General features: G+C 55.9%; 1 non-coding gene and 1 pseudogene across 1 annotated transcript; both read left to right on the top strand.

Annotated features, from left to right (window-relative positions):
* Nucleotides 1-2697: 2697 nt before the first annotated feature.
* LOC128199135 (5.8S ribosomal RNA) lies at nucleotides 2698-2854 on the top strand. Its single transcript, XR_008251813.1, has one exon. It is a non-coding gene; the product is annotated as a 5.8S ribosomal RNA (ribosomal RNA).
* Nucleotides 2855-3258: 404 nt separating this feature from the next.
* LOC128199098 (large subunit ribosomal RNA) lies at nucleotides 3259-6381 on the top strand (annotated as a pseudogene).
* The last annotated feature ends 8619 nt before the right edge of the window (nucleotides 6382-15000 follow it).

Genomic DNA, 15000 nt, shown 5'->3' with positions numbered 1-15000 from the left:
TAAAAATAAAAATAACATCTTACCCATATGCTACCTTCTGATCAGTTTGAAGGCGGTGCCAATCCAGTGTCATGTTTTATTAAAAAATTAAAATACAAACTTTGAAAAGCTCTTGATTTTTTTTTCACATATTTTTTCGTTTTTAACTATAGTGGTGAATCGTTCAATATTGTGCTTACCAAGGTTAAACCTATTAAATTATTATCACTAACTAATGTTAAGTTTTGTTAATTTGTTAAATACTACGATATACACCGCTGTACTATTATGATAATTTAATTTCATTATTTTCGTAACCAGTTGCATAAAATTAGATTTCATGCTTTCACATATCGTACAGTGTAAATAAATAAATTATTTAAACAGTCGGGACCTGTAAAAAAATGTAGACGAACATCATTCTATTCAATATAATAATAGGTCCCGACTGTTTTCTAATTTTCTAATTTTCTAATTGCTTTCTACACACGTGGACTGAGCTTGTTATTTTCTTTTCAGTTTTTGTATAATTTATGCAGTCGGGTTTTTTTATTTGTTTAATTAATTTATTTATTTCACACCTTTTCAGTTACGATAGATATATTTGTTGGTTGCACGTTACAATAACATGTTGCAATAGTAAAAAAAAAAAAAAAAAGTTTTTTTTCACTTCGACTCTATATAGCGTCTCACAGGTAGTGTTGTTGGTTTTTTTTTTTTATTTTTTCATTTCACCTAACTAAGAACACTTGGGTTAACCTTAACCTCCTCCTTTTTTTTTTGAAGTCGGTTAAAAATGTAAATACCCTAAACAACAACAACAACAACAACAACAACAACAACAACAACAACAACAACAACAACAACAACTAGTCGAGTAGAAAGTGTAGAAAAAGTTGTTCACGAAACACCTCCCCATCCGCCAAAACCCCCCCAAACCGCGGCGGCGGCGACCGCCCCCCCCCCCCCCCCCTCCGAGTCATTTTCGTAGTCGAAAATGTTTTTCCGGCCCGTTTTCGGGACACACAATAAACGAACGGCTCGATTTTTTGATTCGTTCAAAATAACACATACACATGTACACAGATTGCGCCGTCAGCGCGTTTACTACTATGACAGGGTCGTGGCGCGTCGACGTTTGAGGTGATTGTGTGAGAGTCTGGTGGCGCTCGCTTTTCTTCTCGGGTGTCGACGTGACACGGCGCGTGTTGTGCGTGTGCGCGCGTTATCGTGTTTTTGCGATACGTTTGAATTGAATATATACGTGTACGTACGTACATGTTAATATATTAATTTATATGTGTGTGTACGTATGTATATATACGAATGTACAACGTGGTGCGTGCGCGCGCGTACGTTCAAAAAAAAAAAAAACAACGGCGTTGCAACCGACGGAATCGCGTTTGACGCTTTTCCACACCCCGTGTAGTATGTATAATCGTCGTACGGCGAGAAATTCACAAACCACGGTGTCGGTAGCTTGATTTACTGTGTGCGGGGCGGCATCGTGTGTCGCCCTGGAACAATGTGTACTCCCAACTTGATTGAGCAATCAGAGAGTCTGGATGACGGTCTCTCACACTCCGGGCGACGACCCACGTGTGGTTTTCCGCAGAGTCACTGTTAAAACACTTACGGCTTCACTCTAGCAGTGGAGCGCCGTGTGTGGTATGTACGTCTCGTTCATAGAACGTTCAAGTTTCTTTGGGACCCGACGACAGCACTGCGAGAGTGTCTAATGGCATACTTTTCTGTGCGGTCGGAGGACGTGTCCTGTGAGATTGCGTCGTGTACGCTCTTCTTGCACAATGTCGGGCACCGCGCCGCGCTCCGTTCGCCGGAGCCGTGGCGCGATCACGTGCTTCAGAGGCCCTCTGCCACGCACGCACACCACCACCCACTCCCCCGCCTGTCGCGTGCGACGTGTGTCCGTCGAGCTTCCGGGTTGGGGACGAAGTGTGGGTGTGTGTTTGTGGGTCGTGTGGCGGGGGGAAGAGAGCTTAGATAATAATATCAATATCTGCTCCCTGGTTGATCCTGCCAGTAGTTATATGCTTGTCTCAAAGATTAAGCCATGCATGTCTCAGTGCAAGCCGTATTAAGGCGATACCGCGAATGGCTCAATATATCAGTTTTGGTTCCTTAGATCTTACTCGGTTACTTGGATAACTGTGGTAATTCTAGAGCTAATACATGCAATCAGAACTCTGACCAGTGATGGGACGAGTGCTTTTATTAGATCAAAACCAATCGACGGAGGGCCTCGCGTCCGAAGTCGTTAATTTTGATGAATCTGGATAACTTTTGCCGATCGCACGGTCCAGTACCGGCGACGCATCTTTCAAATGTCTGCCTTATCAACTTTCGATGGTAGTTTCTGCGACTACCATGGTTGTCACGGGTAACGGGGAATCAGGGTTCGCGGTGGCTTCACGGCCGTCGGCGTTGCTGGGAAGTTGACCAAACTTGATCATTTAGAGGAAGTAAAAGTCGTAACAAGGTTTCCGTAGGGGAACCTGCGGAAGGATCATTAACGTACCGCGTACGCACATGTTTGCGTTTGCGCGTGCTCGTGTTGTCAGAGACGCACCGATCTAACCTCACTCACTCACTCACTCACTCACTCACTCACTCACTCACTCACTCACTCGCTCACTCGTACCACCCAACAAAACGACAACGCATGTGCACAACAAAAAACGAGAAAACGAAAACCATTACCCTGGACGGTGGATCACTTGGCTCGCGGGTCGATGAAGAACGCAGTTAACTGCGCGTCATAGTGTGAACTGCAGGACACATTTGAACATCGACATTTCGAACGTACATTTCGGTCCGTGGAGAAACATCCAGGACCACTCCTGTCTGAGGGCCGGCTGCATAAATACACACACCACACTGTCCACACAGTGCGACACGTGGCGCGTCCGGTGCAGTGCGTGCGTGCGCCGTTCGACGAGAGTGTCTCTCGATCGGCGGCGGCGCACGCGCTCCGCAGGTCCGCTCAAAAATATCACACGTGTGTGCGTGTGCGTGCGTCCGTGCGCGCTCGTCCCACCGACCCTTCCGTTTACGGTGAATCTGTGGCGACGTACGCGCGCACGTGTACGTGCGTGCCGCTGACGCGCACGCGTAGGCGGACTCGACGTCCGGACTCGCGCGGCGGCGCCGTGCGCTCTCGCGGCGCGCCCCTCTCGCCTCGCGGCGGGGGAGCGCGCTCGCGTGCGCGAACGGCGCCGTCGAGCCGACGGATATCGCGTCTGCCTCCACTTTTATCGTTGGCCTCAGATCAGGGAGGATCACCCGCCGAATTTAAGCATATTAGTAAGCGGAGGAAAAGAAACTAACCAGGATTTCGTCAGTAGCGGCGAGCGAACGCGAATCAGCCCAGCACTGAATCGCGCGGCTTTAACGGTCGCGGGAGATGTGGTGTTCGGGAGGTTCCGCTATCTCGCCGTCGCCGCTCCCGTCAAAGTTCGTCTTGAACGGGGCCGCTTTCCCGTAGAGGGTGCCAGGCCCGTAGCGACGGAGCGAGGCGGCGAGAGGGACGCTCCTCAGAGTCGGGTTGCTTGAGAGTGCAGCCCTAAGTGGGTGGTAAACTCCATCTAAGGCTAAATATTACCGCGAGACCGATAGCGAACAAGTACCGTGAGGGAAAGTTGAAAAGAACTTTGAAGAGAGAGTTCAAGAGTACGTGAAACCGTTCAGGGGTAAACCTGCGAAACTCGAATGAACGAACGGAGAGATTCATCGACATCCGACGGCGCGCGGGCGCGCGCCTCGATGTCGCGCGCGTGCCCCCTCGCGGGTGCCGCGGCGCGGCACGGGTCGCGTCCGTCCAGTACCGTCGGCGTCGTGCACTTCTCTCTCAGTAATGCATCGCGACCCGTTCGACGTCGGCTTGAGCGCCGTCCGATTCGCCCAGCGGCGGGCTCGCGCCCTCCGCTGGACCGCGACGGTGGCCGGCCGGCTGTCGGACGGTATAGAAGTGAACCGCGCACGCGCCTCGCGCGCGTCCGGCCCGACGCAAGCTCGCGCCGTACACACTGAAGGTCGCGGTCCTGCCTGAGCGCGGACCGCGACGCGGCGCCGCTGCTGTCGCAGCCGTGACGTCTCGGACCGTGCGCGTCTCAGTCTGCGATGAGTCATTTTCGGGCACTCGCAGGACCCGTCTTGAAACACGGACCAAGGAGTCTAGCATGTGTGCGAGTCATTGAGTTGTCTTTGTCACAAAACTGAAAGGCGCAACGAAAGTGAACGTAGGGAGGATGGAGCGCCGGTCCCGGTCGGCCTCCCGCACTCCCGAGGCGTCTCGTTTCCAATCCGTGAATGCAGGCGCGCTCCGAGCACAGATGCTGGGACCCGAAAGATGGTGAACTATGCCTGGTCAGGTCGAAGTCAGGGGAAACCCTGATGGAGGACCGTAGCGATTCTGACGTGCAAATCGATCGTCGGAACTGGGTATAGGGGCGAAAGACTAATCGAACCATCTAGTAGCTGGTTCCGTCCGAAGTTTCCCTCAGGATAGCTGGCGTCGACAGCGACAGTCCCATCCGGTAAAGCGAATGATTAGAGGCATTGGGGCCGAAACGACCTCAACCTATTCTCAAACTTTAAATGGGTGAGAGCTCCGGCTTACTCGAACGATGAAGCCGGAGATCTGATGACGGTGCCAAGTGGGCCAATTTTGGTAAGCAGAACTGGCGCTGTGGGATGAACCAAACGTAGTGTTAAGGCGCCTAAAAAACGCTCATGGGACACCATGAAAGGCGTTGGTCGCTCATGACAGCAGGACGGTGGCCATGGAAGTCGGAATCCGCTAAGGAGTGTGCAACGACTCACCTGCCGAAGCAACCAGCCCTGAAAATGGATGGCGCTGAAGCGTTTTGCCTATACAATACCGTTACGGGCAAGTGGGACGCGCGCTCCTCGGACGCGCGTCATTATGCCGTAACGAGTAGGACGTGCGCGGCGGAGAGCGCAGAAGGGTCTGGGCGTGAGCCCGCTTGGAGCCTCCGTCGGTGCAGATCTTGGTGGTAGTAGCAAATACTCCAGCAAGGCCCTGGAGGACTGACGTGGAGAAGGGTTTCGCGTGAACAGTAGTTGCTCGCGAGTCAGTCGATCCTAAGCTCAAGGAGAGATCTTATGTCGATGCGGCGTGTTTTCTTTTGTGACAAACAACGCCCGTTGAGCGAAAGGGAATCCGGTTCCTATTCCGGAACCCGGCAGCGGAACCGTTTCAACAATCGTTCCCTCGTTTCAAAGCGAGCGTTCGACGGGGTAACCCAAAGTGGCCTGAAGACGCCGCCGAGGGGTCCGGGAAGAGTTTTCTTTTCTGCCTGAGCGTTCGAGTTCCATGGAATCCTATAGAAGGGAGATATGGTTCGGAACGCGAAGAGCACCGCATTTGCGGCGGTGTCCGGATACTCTCTGCGGACCTTGAAAATTCAGGTGAGGGATGTACGTGGAGATGTCGCGCCGGTTCGTACCCATATCCGCAGCAGGTCTCCAAGGTGAAGAGCCTCTAGTCGATAGAATAATGTAGGTAAGGGAAGTCGGCAAATTGGATCCGTAACTTCGGAATAAGGATTGGCTCTGAGGACCGGGGCGTGTCGGGTTTGGACGGGAAGCGGATGCGGCCGGTGCCGGGCCTGGTCGATGCTCGTGCGTCTCTCGGGGCGCTCGGGCGGAATCCGGACCCGCGTTCCGGCCTTCCGCGGATCTTCCTAGCCGTAAGGCCGCGTCGGTTTCGTCTCGTGCGCGACCGGCGCGGTTCTGTACGACCGCCGTTCAACGGTCAGCTCAGAACTGGCACGGACAAGGGGAATCCGACTGTCTAATTAAAACAAAGCATTGCGATGGCCCTCGCGGGTGTTGACGCAATGTGATTTCTGCCCAGTGCTCTGAATGTCAACGTGAAGAGATTCAAGCAAGCGCGGGTAAACGGCGGGAGTAACTATGACTCTCTTAAGGTAGCCAAATGCCTCGTCATCTAATTAGTGACGCGCATGAATGGATTAACGAGATTCCCGCTGTCCCTATCTACTTGATTCCCGCTGTCCCTCGCGGGGAGATTCCCGCTGTCCCTCGCGGGAGATTCCCGCTGTCCCTCGCGGCGAACGGACGTGTTTGCGCGAGCTCCGCGAATTTTTGATCTCTTAAAATTCATTTCCTCGGATATTTTAATATTACGTGAAAGTGAAAGTGCTTAGTGTGCCTGTGATTACGCCGCCTACCCCCTGGTTGGACGTTCATCCCTCGGGAGCGCAGGGATTACGAGACAGGACTCCATTAGTTAAGTTAGGTTAGTTTAGAATAATTACACACACGTTCTTAGACTGTGGAAAGACGTTTACTCTTTTATTTACTTGTGTTTATTTGTGCTGTTTTAATTAGGTTTCTTTTAGGGCATTCCCGTGTACTAGAGTAGGTTAGATTTAGGTTAGAATAGGCCACCACGTGTTTCGCACATGCGAGCACGTGGTTTTGTAGGTTAGGAAGTACACGAGGCAAGTGACATTGACGCGTTGACAGTTGACGGCTGCCACTCGACAGCTGTCAAGCTGCGGCGCTTGGCAAGTGACGTTGTCACATTGACTTTGATAGCTGACACCTGCCACTCGACAGCTGTCAGTTGTCACTCGGTGGGGCACAGACTGCTGTAGGTCGTACCGACTTGAGTCGGTCGGGTCCTAGAGCGGATAGGTTACGTGTACCTGGACTTTGTTGATTTTTGCAAGATCAATACACGAACTCTGCCCCGGACTTGGAGTTCTCCATCATGAACCCCGAAGAGGCGGCTCAGGCCGCCTCTCCCTTTGCGCCACGGACATCGCTGGCCCGGACCCCTCCTTCGGGTTTTGCATCGGCGCGAAGCGAAGACGATAGTGGGTCAGACTTCTTCACCCCGGCTGCTCACCAGAAGAAGAAGAGCCCGCGTGCCCACCATGCCCCATTACCAGCGCGGAAGACTGGCGTCAAGCGCCCCTTGACTTCTCCGGAAGAGCGAGGGCGGGCACTGGACGCTGTTCGTTTGTGTCGCCCGGCTCGTACCGTGACGCCACCACTTCCTGCTGCAGCGCCTGCGTCGCCGCGGACCCATGCGCCACCCCTTGCGGGCCTGCATGTGGGTCACCCCAGGGAACGACCGGACCCAGAAACTACGGAGCCTGAGACGGACGATGATGACGCCCCTTCTAAATCGCTGGCTTCGGCCAGCAAGGCGGAGCTGCTTGACCGGGTGCACAGTCAGCTGGAGCAGGTGATGGCCGCTGTTACGGGCCATACCTCAAGGTTAAACAAGGAGGCAACAAATACGATTGCTAGCAGCGCCCAGGAAATCCTCGCGGTGGTCGCTGCGCTCACCCTGCGCTTGAGCGAAATGGAGACACAGCTGCTGCAGGCCAAACTGAGAGAGGCACAATTAAAGGAGGCTCAACATAAGGTTAAACCAGGGGCTCCCGCTGCAGACGCTCCCCTGACAGCACCAGTCTCCTATTCCTCGGCCCTACGACTGGGCAGGAAGACTGAACCGGTCCCCATCCGACAGGGTGGACCTGTCCTGGCATTTTACCCGGCTGGAGACCAGACGGGAAAGATTAAGACCGCGGAAGAAACCAAGGCTGAGCTTAAGAGGTCTATTAAGCCAGCGGAAATAAACGTCCAGGTGGCAAGGGTCCGCAAGGTGGGAAACGCAGGGGTGGTCGTCCAGACCACCTCACCTTTGGCGGCCGAAAGGCTGCGGAACGCAGTCCCACCCACGCTGCGTGTCACGGAACCTACAAGGAGGTCGCCTAGAGTCTGCCTGAGAGACCTCGACGGGGATCCAGCAGAAAACGACGTCCTCGCGGCCCTATACGATCAGAATCTGCGGGCCTCTTCAGAATGGTCGCTCGAGAGGGTCGCTAAGGAGGGGAAAGTGTATAAGCGCCGAGGGCGCAGAGCTGGATCCACCACCGTCGTCATAGAGTGCTCGCCCGCCTTGCGTGATGTACTGGTCAACAAAGGCCACCTGTATATCGGGTGGCAGTCGGTGGAAGCCCTGGACCACGTCCAGGTGACATGCTGCAACAAATGTCAGCAATACGGCCACCCGGAAAAATACTGCCGGGCCACAGCGGCGACCTGCGGCAAGTGCGGTGCCACTGGGCACCAGAAAGCAGAATGCCAGGCGCCTACAGCCCAGTGCGCGACTTGCCACAAGTTTGGCCGCACGGACGCTGCCACTCACACTACGGCGTCAAGAGCATGTCCAGCGCGCCGCTACGCCGAGGAAAGGGCCGTCGCAAGCACAAATTATGGCTGAGCTCAGGATCGGGCAACTCAACCTAAACGGCTCAAGACTTGCCACTCAGGAATTGCCGGCCATTGCCAGAGAGCAGCGCCTGGATGTTGTTCTTGTACAAGAACAATACTCCCAGGCGCAGCCAGAGCTGGCCTTAATACAAAGCGGGAGCTCGGCCATGGCGGCCATATACGTGTCATCGCGGCGGTTTAGTGTGGCGGCCTTGCCGCACTTGTCCAACGAGCACTGCGCAGTCGCCGCTGTGCGGGTGGGTAACTGGGAGTGTGCGGTTGTCTCCGCATACTTCCAGTACTCACATCCCATAGACGGACACCTTTGCCACCTGGAGAGAGTCATGGATAGCCTGCAAGCAGCAGAAGAAGGTCGACGGATCTTTGTCGGGGCAGACGTCAATGCCCACTCGCCGCTATGGCATAGCCCACGACGACATCTGGTGGGGAGGGGCGCCGAAGCTGAGCATCGCCGCAAGTCAATGGAGGAGATGATTGGGTCCCGTGACATCATAGTGAACAACAAGGAAGGCCAACCCTTCACATACAGCGGTCCAAACGGTGAGTCTAACATTGACGTTACCCTCTCCACTAGAAGTGCTCACATAAATGACTGGCGGGTGCATGTGGGCGTGTCGTCGAGCGACCACCGCCTCATCACGTATACACTGACACCACTGCGCTCACGAGTCGAAGAGTGCGCTGAGCCGATGGTAGGGGAGCCGCCGAGGTTTCGGGTAAGTGGGGTGGACTGGCCTCGATTTCGCGCGACGGTGGGTGCCCGCATGGGCTACCTACCGTCCCACAGACCAGCATCGGCACTAGCAAGCGCCTTCACTGAGATCGTTGTGCGAACATCGCACGAGTGTCTTGGTGTTAAGGCAAGCCGTGAGTTCTACGGGTACGAGTGGTGGTCGCCGGGACTGGACAGGCAGAGGAGGTTAGTAGCCAAATTGCGCAGGAAATGGCAGGCAGAGCGGAAGAAGAATGCAGCGAGTGTGCGATTAGCGCAAGTACGAGAGGAATTCCTTGCAGAGCGGCGCAGATACCGGCAACTGATGGTGGCGGAGCAGGACGCGTACCACATGCGAGCGGCGGAATCTGGCAACGCCGACCCGTATGGTCAAGCATACAGGGTCGCCAGCGGCAGGTTCCGTCCGCCATCAAACGTCGTCAATGGGGTCCGATACGCTGAGGGATTTCCGGGGGGGGTTGCTGAGGCCGCGGACAGCCTGCTTTACGCTCTGTGTCCTGACGACAACTTGTCTTCAGATTCAGAGTATCACAGGCAAGTCCGGATTGCGGCAGCGCTCATTCCCTCTGGAACACCTGCTTCGCCGCCGTCCGCCGATGGTCTGTGGGGAATCATAAAATCACTGCCGAATACCGCGCCCGGGATCGACGGGATCACAGCGCGAATCGTTAAGCAAGTGTGGTGGGCGGCATCCGTGGAGTTCCACAGGGTGTTCGCCGCCTGTGTGGAAGAGGGGGTTTTCCCTGATGTGTGGAAGGATGGCAGGCTTATCGTCATCCCGAAGGGTAATGATAAGCCTCTCACTGACCCGAAGGCCTACCGTCCGATTACGCTCCTCCCAGTGTTCGGGAAGATTTTAGAACGAGTCATGCTCATTTGCGCGCCACAGATCACCAGTGGGATCTCGGACTTCCAGCACGGATTCTCTCCGGGTAAGTCGACCGTCACGGCGCTGCAAGCGGTTCTCAGCGCTGCAAAATCTACTGAGTCGAATTACGTACAGGCCATTTTCCTGGATATCTCGGGCGCCTTTGACAACGCCTGGTGGCCCATGATCCTGCTCAAATCTAAAAGGGGAGGCTGTCCGCCGAATGTATACGGCATGCTGGCCAGCTACTTTGCGAACCGGCGTGTCGGTTTGTTCGTCGGAAGCCAGGTGCAGTGGAAAACCTCCACTATGGGGTGCCCGCAGGGATCAGTGCTGGGTCCTACATTGTGGAATGTCCTTCTGGATGACTTGCTTCGGTTGCCGCTACCGGGGGGGGTCAAGGTCATCGCGTACGCGGACGACGTCACGGTGCTGATCGCGGCGGATACTCGCAGAGCGATAGAGTCCGCAGCGTCCGAGTCTATCCGGCAGATTGAGGACTGGGGCCGTCGTAACCGGCTCAGTTTCGCTCCTAACAAGTCGCAAACTATGACGTTCAAGGGCAAGCTGGGGAAGCGGCCCCCGGTCATCAAGCTGGGGGGTAACTCCATCAGGGCCGTGTCGGAGGCCGTCGTGCTGGGCGTCACGATCGACTCAAGTCTCTCCTTCGCGCGGCATGCGTTGTCGATCGGGGAGCGCGCGGCGCGATGCTTCGGCAAGATGTCGAGAGTCTCGACGTCTTCCTGGGGCATCCGGTATCCTGCGCTGCGCATCCTTTACCACGGAACCTTTGTGGCCACGGTGACATACGCCGCTGCGTGTTGGGCGGAAAGGGCAGAGCTGCACGTCGTGCGGACGACGCTCATCAGGAAGCAGAGGTCCTCTCTCGTCCTGCTGACAAAGGCGTACCGTTCTGCGAGCTCCGCCGCTCTGGCGGTGCTCGCGGGGGTGCTGCCTGCCGATCTGGAGGTGATCCGTGCTGCTAGGCTCGATAAGGCGCGCCAGTCCGTGCCCAAACGGGAGTGGAGCAGGCGAAGGCGAGAAATCGGGGCAGAAGTGAACGGGATGTGGCAGGAACGGTGGTCCTCGGAGGTCTGGGGTGGCGAGTTGCGGTGCTTTTTCCCGGACGTGGCCGGCAGACTCAGGGCTTCCTGGGTCGAACCGGACTACGAGACCTCACAGATCCTCATCGGGCACGGTTGTTTCCGGGCGCGTCTGCACGGAATGACGTTGTGTGAGAGTCCCGTGTGCGATTGCGGCTATGGGGATGAGGACAGACACCACGTTCTGTGGGAATGTCCTCTCTACGAGGACTTACGGCTCGAGATGCTAGGCGGAATCGAGCGCGCGGAGGCGGGGCCTGTCTACTACATGGACCTCGTTTCCTCGGAGGCGAACTTTCATCGGCTGCGGGAGTTCGCGCACCGGTGGCATAAGAGGCGGCGTGACTCGGAGCGCATTGGTGCCAGTGACGGGTCCACGGGGGACGAGGGGTATCTCCTAGGTGGTGATGTAGCTGCCCCAGAAGGGGGAGAAAGCGAAATAAGGGACAAGGACGAAGAGTAAAGAATTTGTAGGGAGTCAAGAAGGCGGCCCGGGAACACGCGAAGAGCAAGTACCGGGCCCGCCCTCCCACTGATTCGGCCCGAATGACTGCGAAGTCGGTGGGGCCATGGGAGGTGGTGGGTTGTCCCTATCTACTTCTTTTTTTGTCTAGGAGATGCCCGCTGTCCCTCGCGGCGAACGGACGTGTTTGCGCGAGCTCCGCGAATTTTTGATCTCTTAAAATTCATTTCCTCGGATATTTTAATATTACGTGAAAGTGAAAGTGCTTAGTGTGCCTGTGATTACGCCGCCTACCCCCTGGTTGGACGTTCATCCCTCGGGAGCGCAGGGATTACGAGACAGGACTCCATTAGTTAAGTTAGGTTAGTTTAGAATAATTACACACACGTTCTTAGACTGTGGAAAGACGTTTACTCTTTTATTTACTTGTGTTTATTTGTGCTGTTTTAATTAGGTTTCTTTTAGGGCATTCCCGTGTACTAGAGTAGGTTAGATTTAGGTTAGAATAGGCCACCACGTGTTTCGCACATGCGAGCACGTGGTTTTGTAGGTTAGGAAGTACACGAGGCAAGTGACATTGACGCGTTGACAGTTGACGGCTGCCACTCGACAGCTGTCAAGCTGCGGCGCTTGGCAAGTGACGTTGTCACATTGACTTTGATAGCTGACACCTGCCACTCGACAGCTGTCAGTTGTCACTCGGTGGGGCACAGACTGCTGTAGGTCGGACCGACTTGAGTCGGTCGGGTCCTAGAGTGGATAGGACCGTTACGCGTACTGCACACAGTCTTCACGTGTTCGGTTACGTGTACCTGGACTTCTGATTTTTGCAAGATCAATACACGAACTCTGCCCCGCACTTAGAGTTCTCCATCATGGACCCTGAAGAGGCGGCTCAGGCCGCCTCTCCCTTTGCGCCACGGACATCGCTGGCCCGGACCCCTCCTTCGGGTTTTGCATCGGCGCGAAGCGAAGACGATAGTGGGTCAGACTTCTTCACCCCGGCTGCTCACCAGAAGAAGAAGAGCCCGCGTGCCCACCATGCCCCATTACCAGCGCGGAAGACTGGCGTCAAGCGCCCCTTGACTTCTCCGGAAGAGCGAGGGCGGGCACTGGACGCTGTTCGTTTGTGTCGCCCGGCTCGTACCGTGACGCCACCACTTCCTGCTGCAGCGCCTGCGTCGCCGCGGACCCATGCGCCACCCCTTGCGGGCCTGCATGTGGGTCACCCCAGGGAACGACCGGACCCAGAAACTACGGAGCCTGAGACGGACGATGATGACGCCCCTTCTAAATCGCTGGCTTCGGCCAGCAAGGCGGAGCTGCTTGACCGGGTGCACAGTCAGCTGGAGCAGGTGATGGCCGCTGTTACGGGCCATACCTCAAGGTTAAACAAGGAGGCAACAAACACGATTGCTAGCAGCGCCCAGGAAATCCTCGCGGTGGTCGCTGCGCTCACCCTGCGCTTGAGCGAAATGGAGACACAGCTGCTGCAGGCCAAACTGAGAGAGGCACAATTAAAGGAGGCTCAACATAAGGTTAAACCAGGGGCTCCCGCTGCAGACGCTCCCCTGACAGCACCAGTCTCCTATTCCTCGGCCCTACGATTGGGCAGGAAGACTGAACCGGTCCCCATCCGACAGGGTGGACCTGTCCTGGCATTTTACCCGGCTGGAGACCAGACTGGAAAGATCAAGACCGCGGAAGAAACCAAGGCTGAGCTTAAGAGGTCTATTAAGCCAGCGGAAATAAACGTCCAGGTGGCAAGGGTCCGCAAGGTGGGAAACGCAGGGGTGGTCGTCCAGACCACCTCACCTTTGGCGGCCGAAAGGCTGCGGAACGCAGTCCCACCCACGCTGCGTGTCACGGAACCTACAAGGAGGTCGCCTAGAGTCTGCCTGAGAGACCTCGACGGGGATCCAGCAGAAAACGACGTCCTCGCGGCCCTATACGATCAGAATCTGCGGGCCTCTTCAGAATGGTCGCTCGAGAGGGTCGCTAAGGAGGGGAAAGTGTATAAGCGCCGAGGGCGCAGAGCTGGATCCACCACCGTCGTCATAGAGTGCTCGCCCGCCTTGCGTGATGTACTGGTCAACAAAGGCCACCTGTATATCGGGTAGCAGTCGGTGGAAGCCCTGGACCACGTCCAGGTGACATGCTGCAACAAGTGTCAGCAATACGGCCACCCGGAAAAATACTGCCGGGCCACAGCGGCGACCTGCGGCAAGTGCGGTGCCACTGGGCACCAGAAAGCAGAATGCCAGGCGCCTACAGCCCAGTGCGCGACTTGCCACAAGTTTGGCCGCACGGACGCCGCCACTCACACTACGGCGTCAAGAGCATGTCCAGCGCGCCGCTACGCCGAGGAAAGGGCCGTCGCAAGCACAAATTATGGCTGAGCTCAGGATCGGGCAACTCAACTTAAACGGCTCAAGACTTGCCACTCAGGAATTGCCGGCCATTGCCAGAGAGCAGCGCCTGGATGTTGTTCTTGTACAAGAACAATACTCCCAGGCGCAGCCAGAGCTGGCCTTAATACAAAGCGGGAGCTCGGCCATGGCGGCCATATACGTGTCATCGCGGCGGTTTAGTGTGGCGGCCTTGCCGCACTTGTCCAACGAGCACTGCGCAGTCGCCGCTGTGCGGGTGGGTAACTGGGAGTGTGCGGTTGTCTCCGCATACTTCCAGTACTCACACCCCATAGACGGACACCTTTGCCACCTGGAGAGAGTCATGGATAGCCTGCAAGCAGCAGAAGAAGGTCGACGGATCTTTGTCGGGGCAGACGTCAATGCCCACTCGCCGCTATGGCATAGCCCACGACGGCATCTAGTGGGGAGGGGCGCCGAAGCGGAGCATCGCCGCAAATCAATGGAGGAAATGATTGGGTCCCGTGACATCATCGTGAACAACAAGGAAGGCCAACCCTTCACATACAGCGGTCCAAACGGTGAGTCTAACATTGACGTTACCCTCTCCACTAGAAGCGCTCACATAAATGACTGGCGGGTGCATGTGGGCGTGTCGTCGAGCGACCACCGCCTCATCACGTATACACTGACACCACTGCGCTCACGAGTCGAAGAGTGCGCTGAGCCGATGGTAGGGGAGCCGCCGAGGTTTCGGGTAAGTGGGGTGGACTGGCCTCGATTTCGCGCGACGGTGGGTGCCCGCATGGGCTACCTACCGTCCTACAGACCAGCATCGGCACTAGCAAGCGCCTTCACTGAGATCGTTGTGCGAACATCGCACGAGTGTCTTGGTGTTAAGGCAAGCCGTGAGTTCTACGGGTACGAGTGGTGGTCGCCGGGACTGGACAGGCAGAGGAGGTTAGTAGCCAAATTGCGCAGGAAATGGCAGGCAGAGCGGAAGAAGAATGCAGCGAGTGTGCGATTAGCGCAAGTACGAGAGGAATTCCTTGCAGAGCGGCGCAGATACCGGCAACTGATGGTGGCGGAGCAGGACGCGTACCACATGCGAGCGGCGGAATCTGGCAACGCCGACCCGTATGGTCAAGCATACAGGGTCGCCAGCGGCA

The sequence above is a fragment of the Bicyclus anynana genome, chromosome 18 (genome assembly GCF_947172395.1).
Source record: "Bicyclus anynana chromosome 18, ilBicAnyn1.1, whole genome shotgun sequence".
NCBI classification, from domain to species: domain Eukaryota; kingdom Metazoa; phylum Arthropoda; class Insecta; order Lepidoptera; family Nymphalidae; genus Bicyclus; species Bicyclus anynana.
This window is presented reverse-complemented; position numbering and strand designations above follow the sequence as displayed.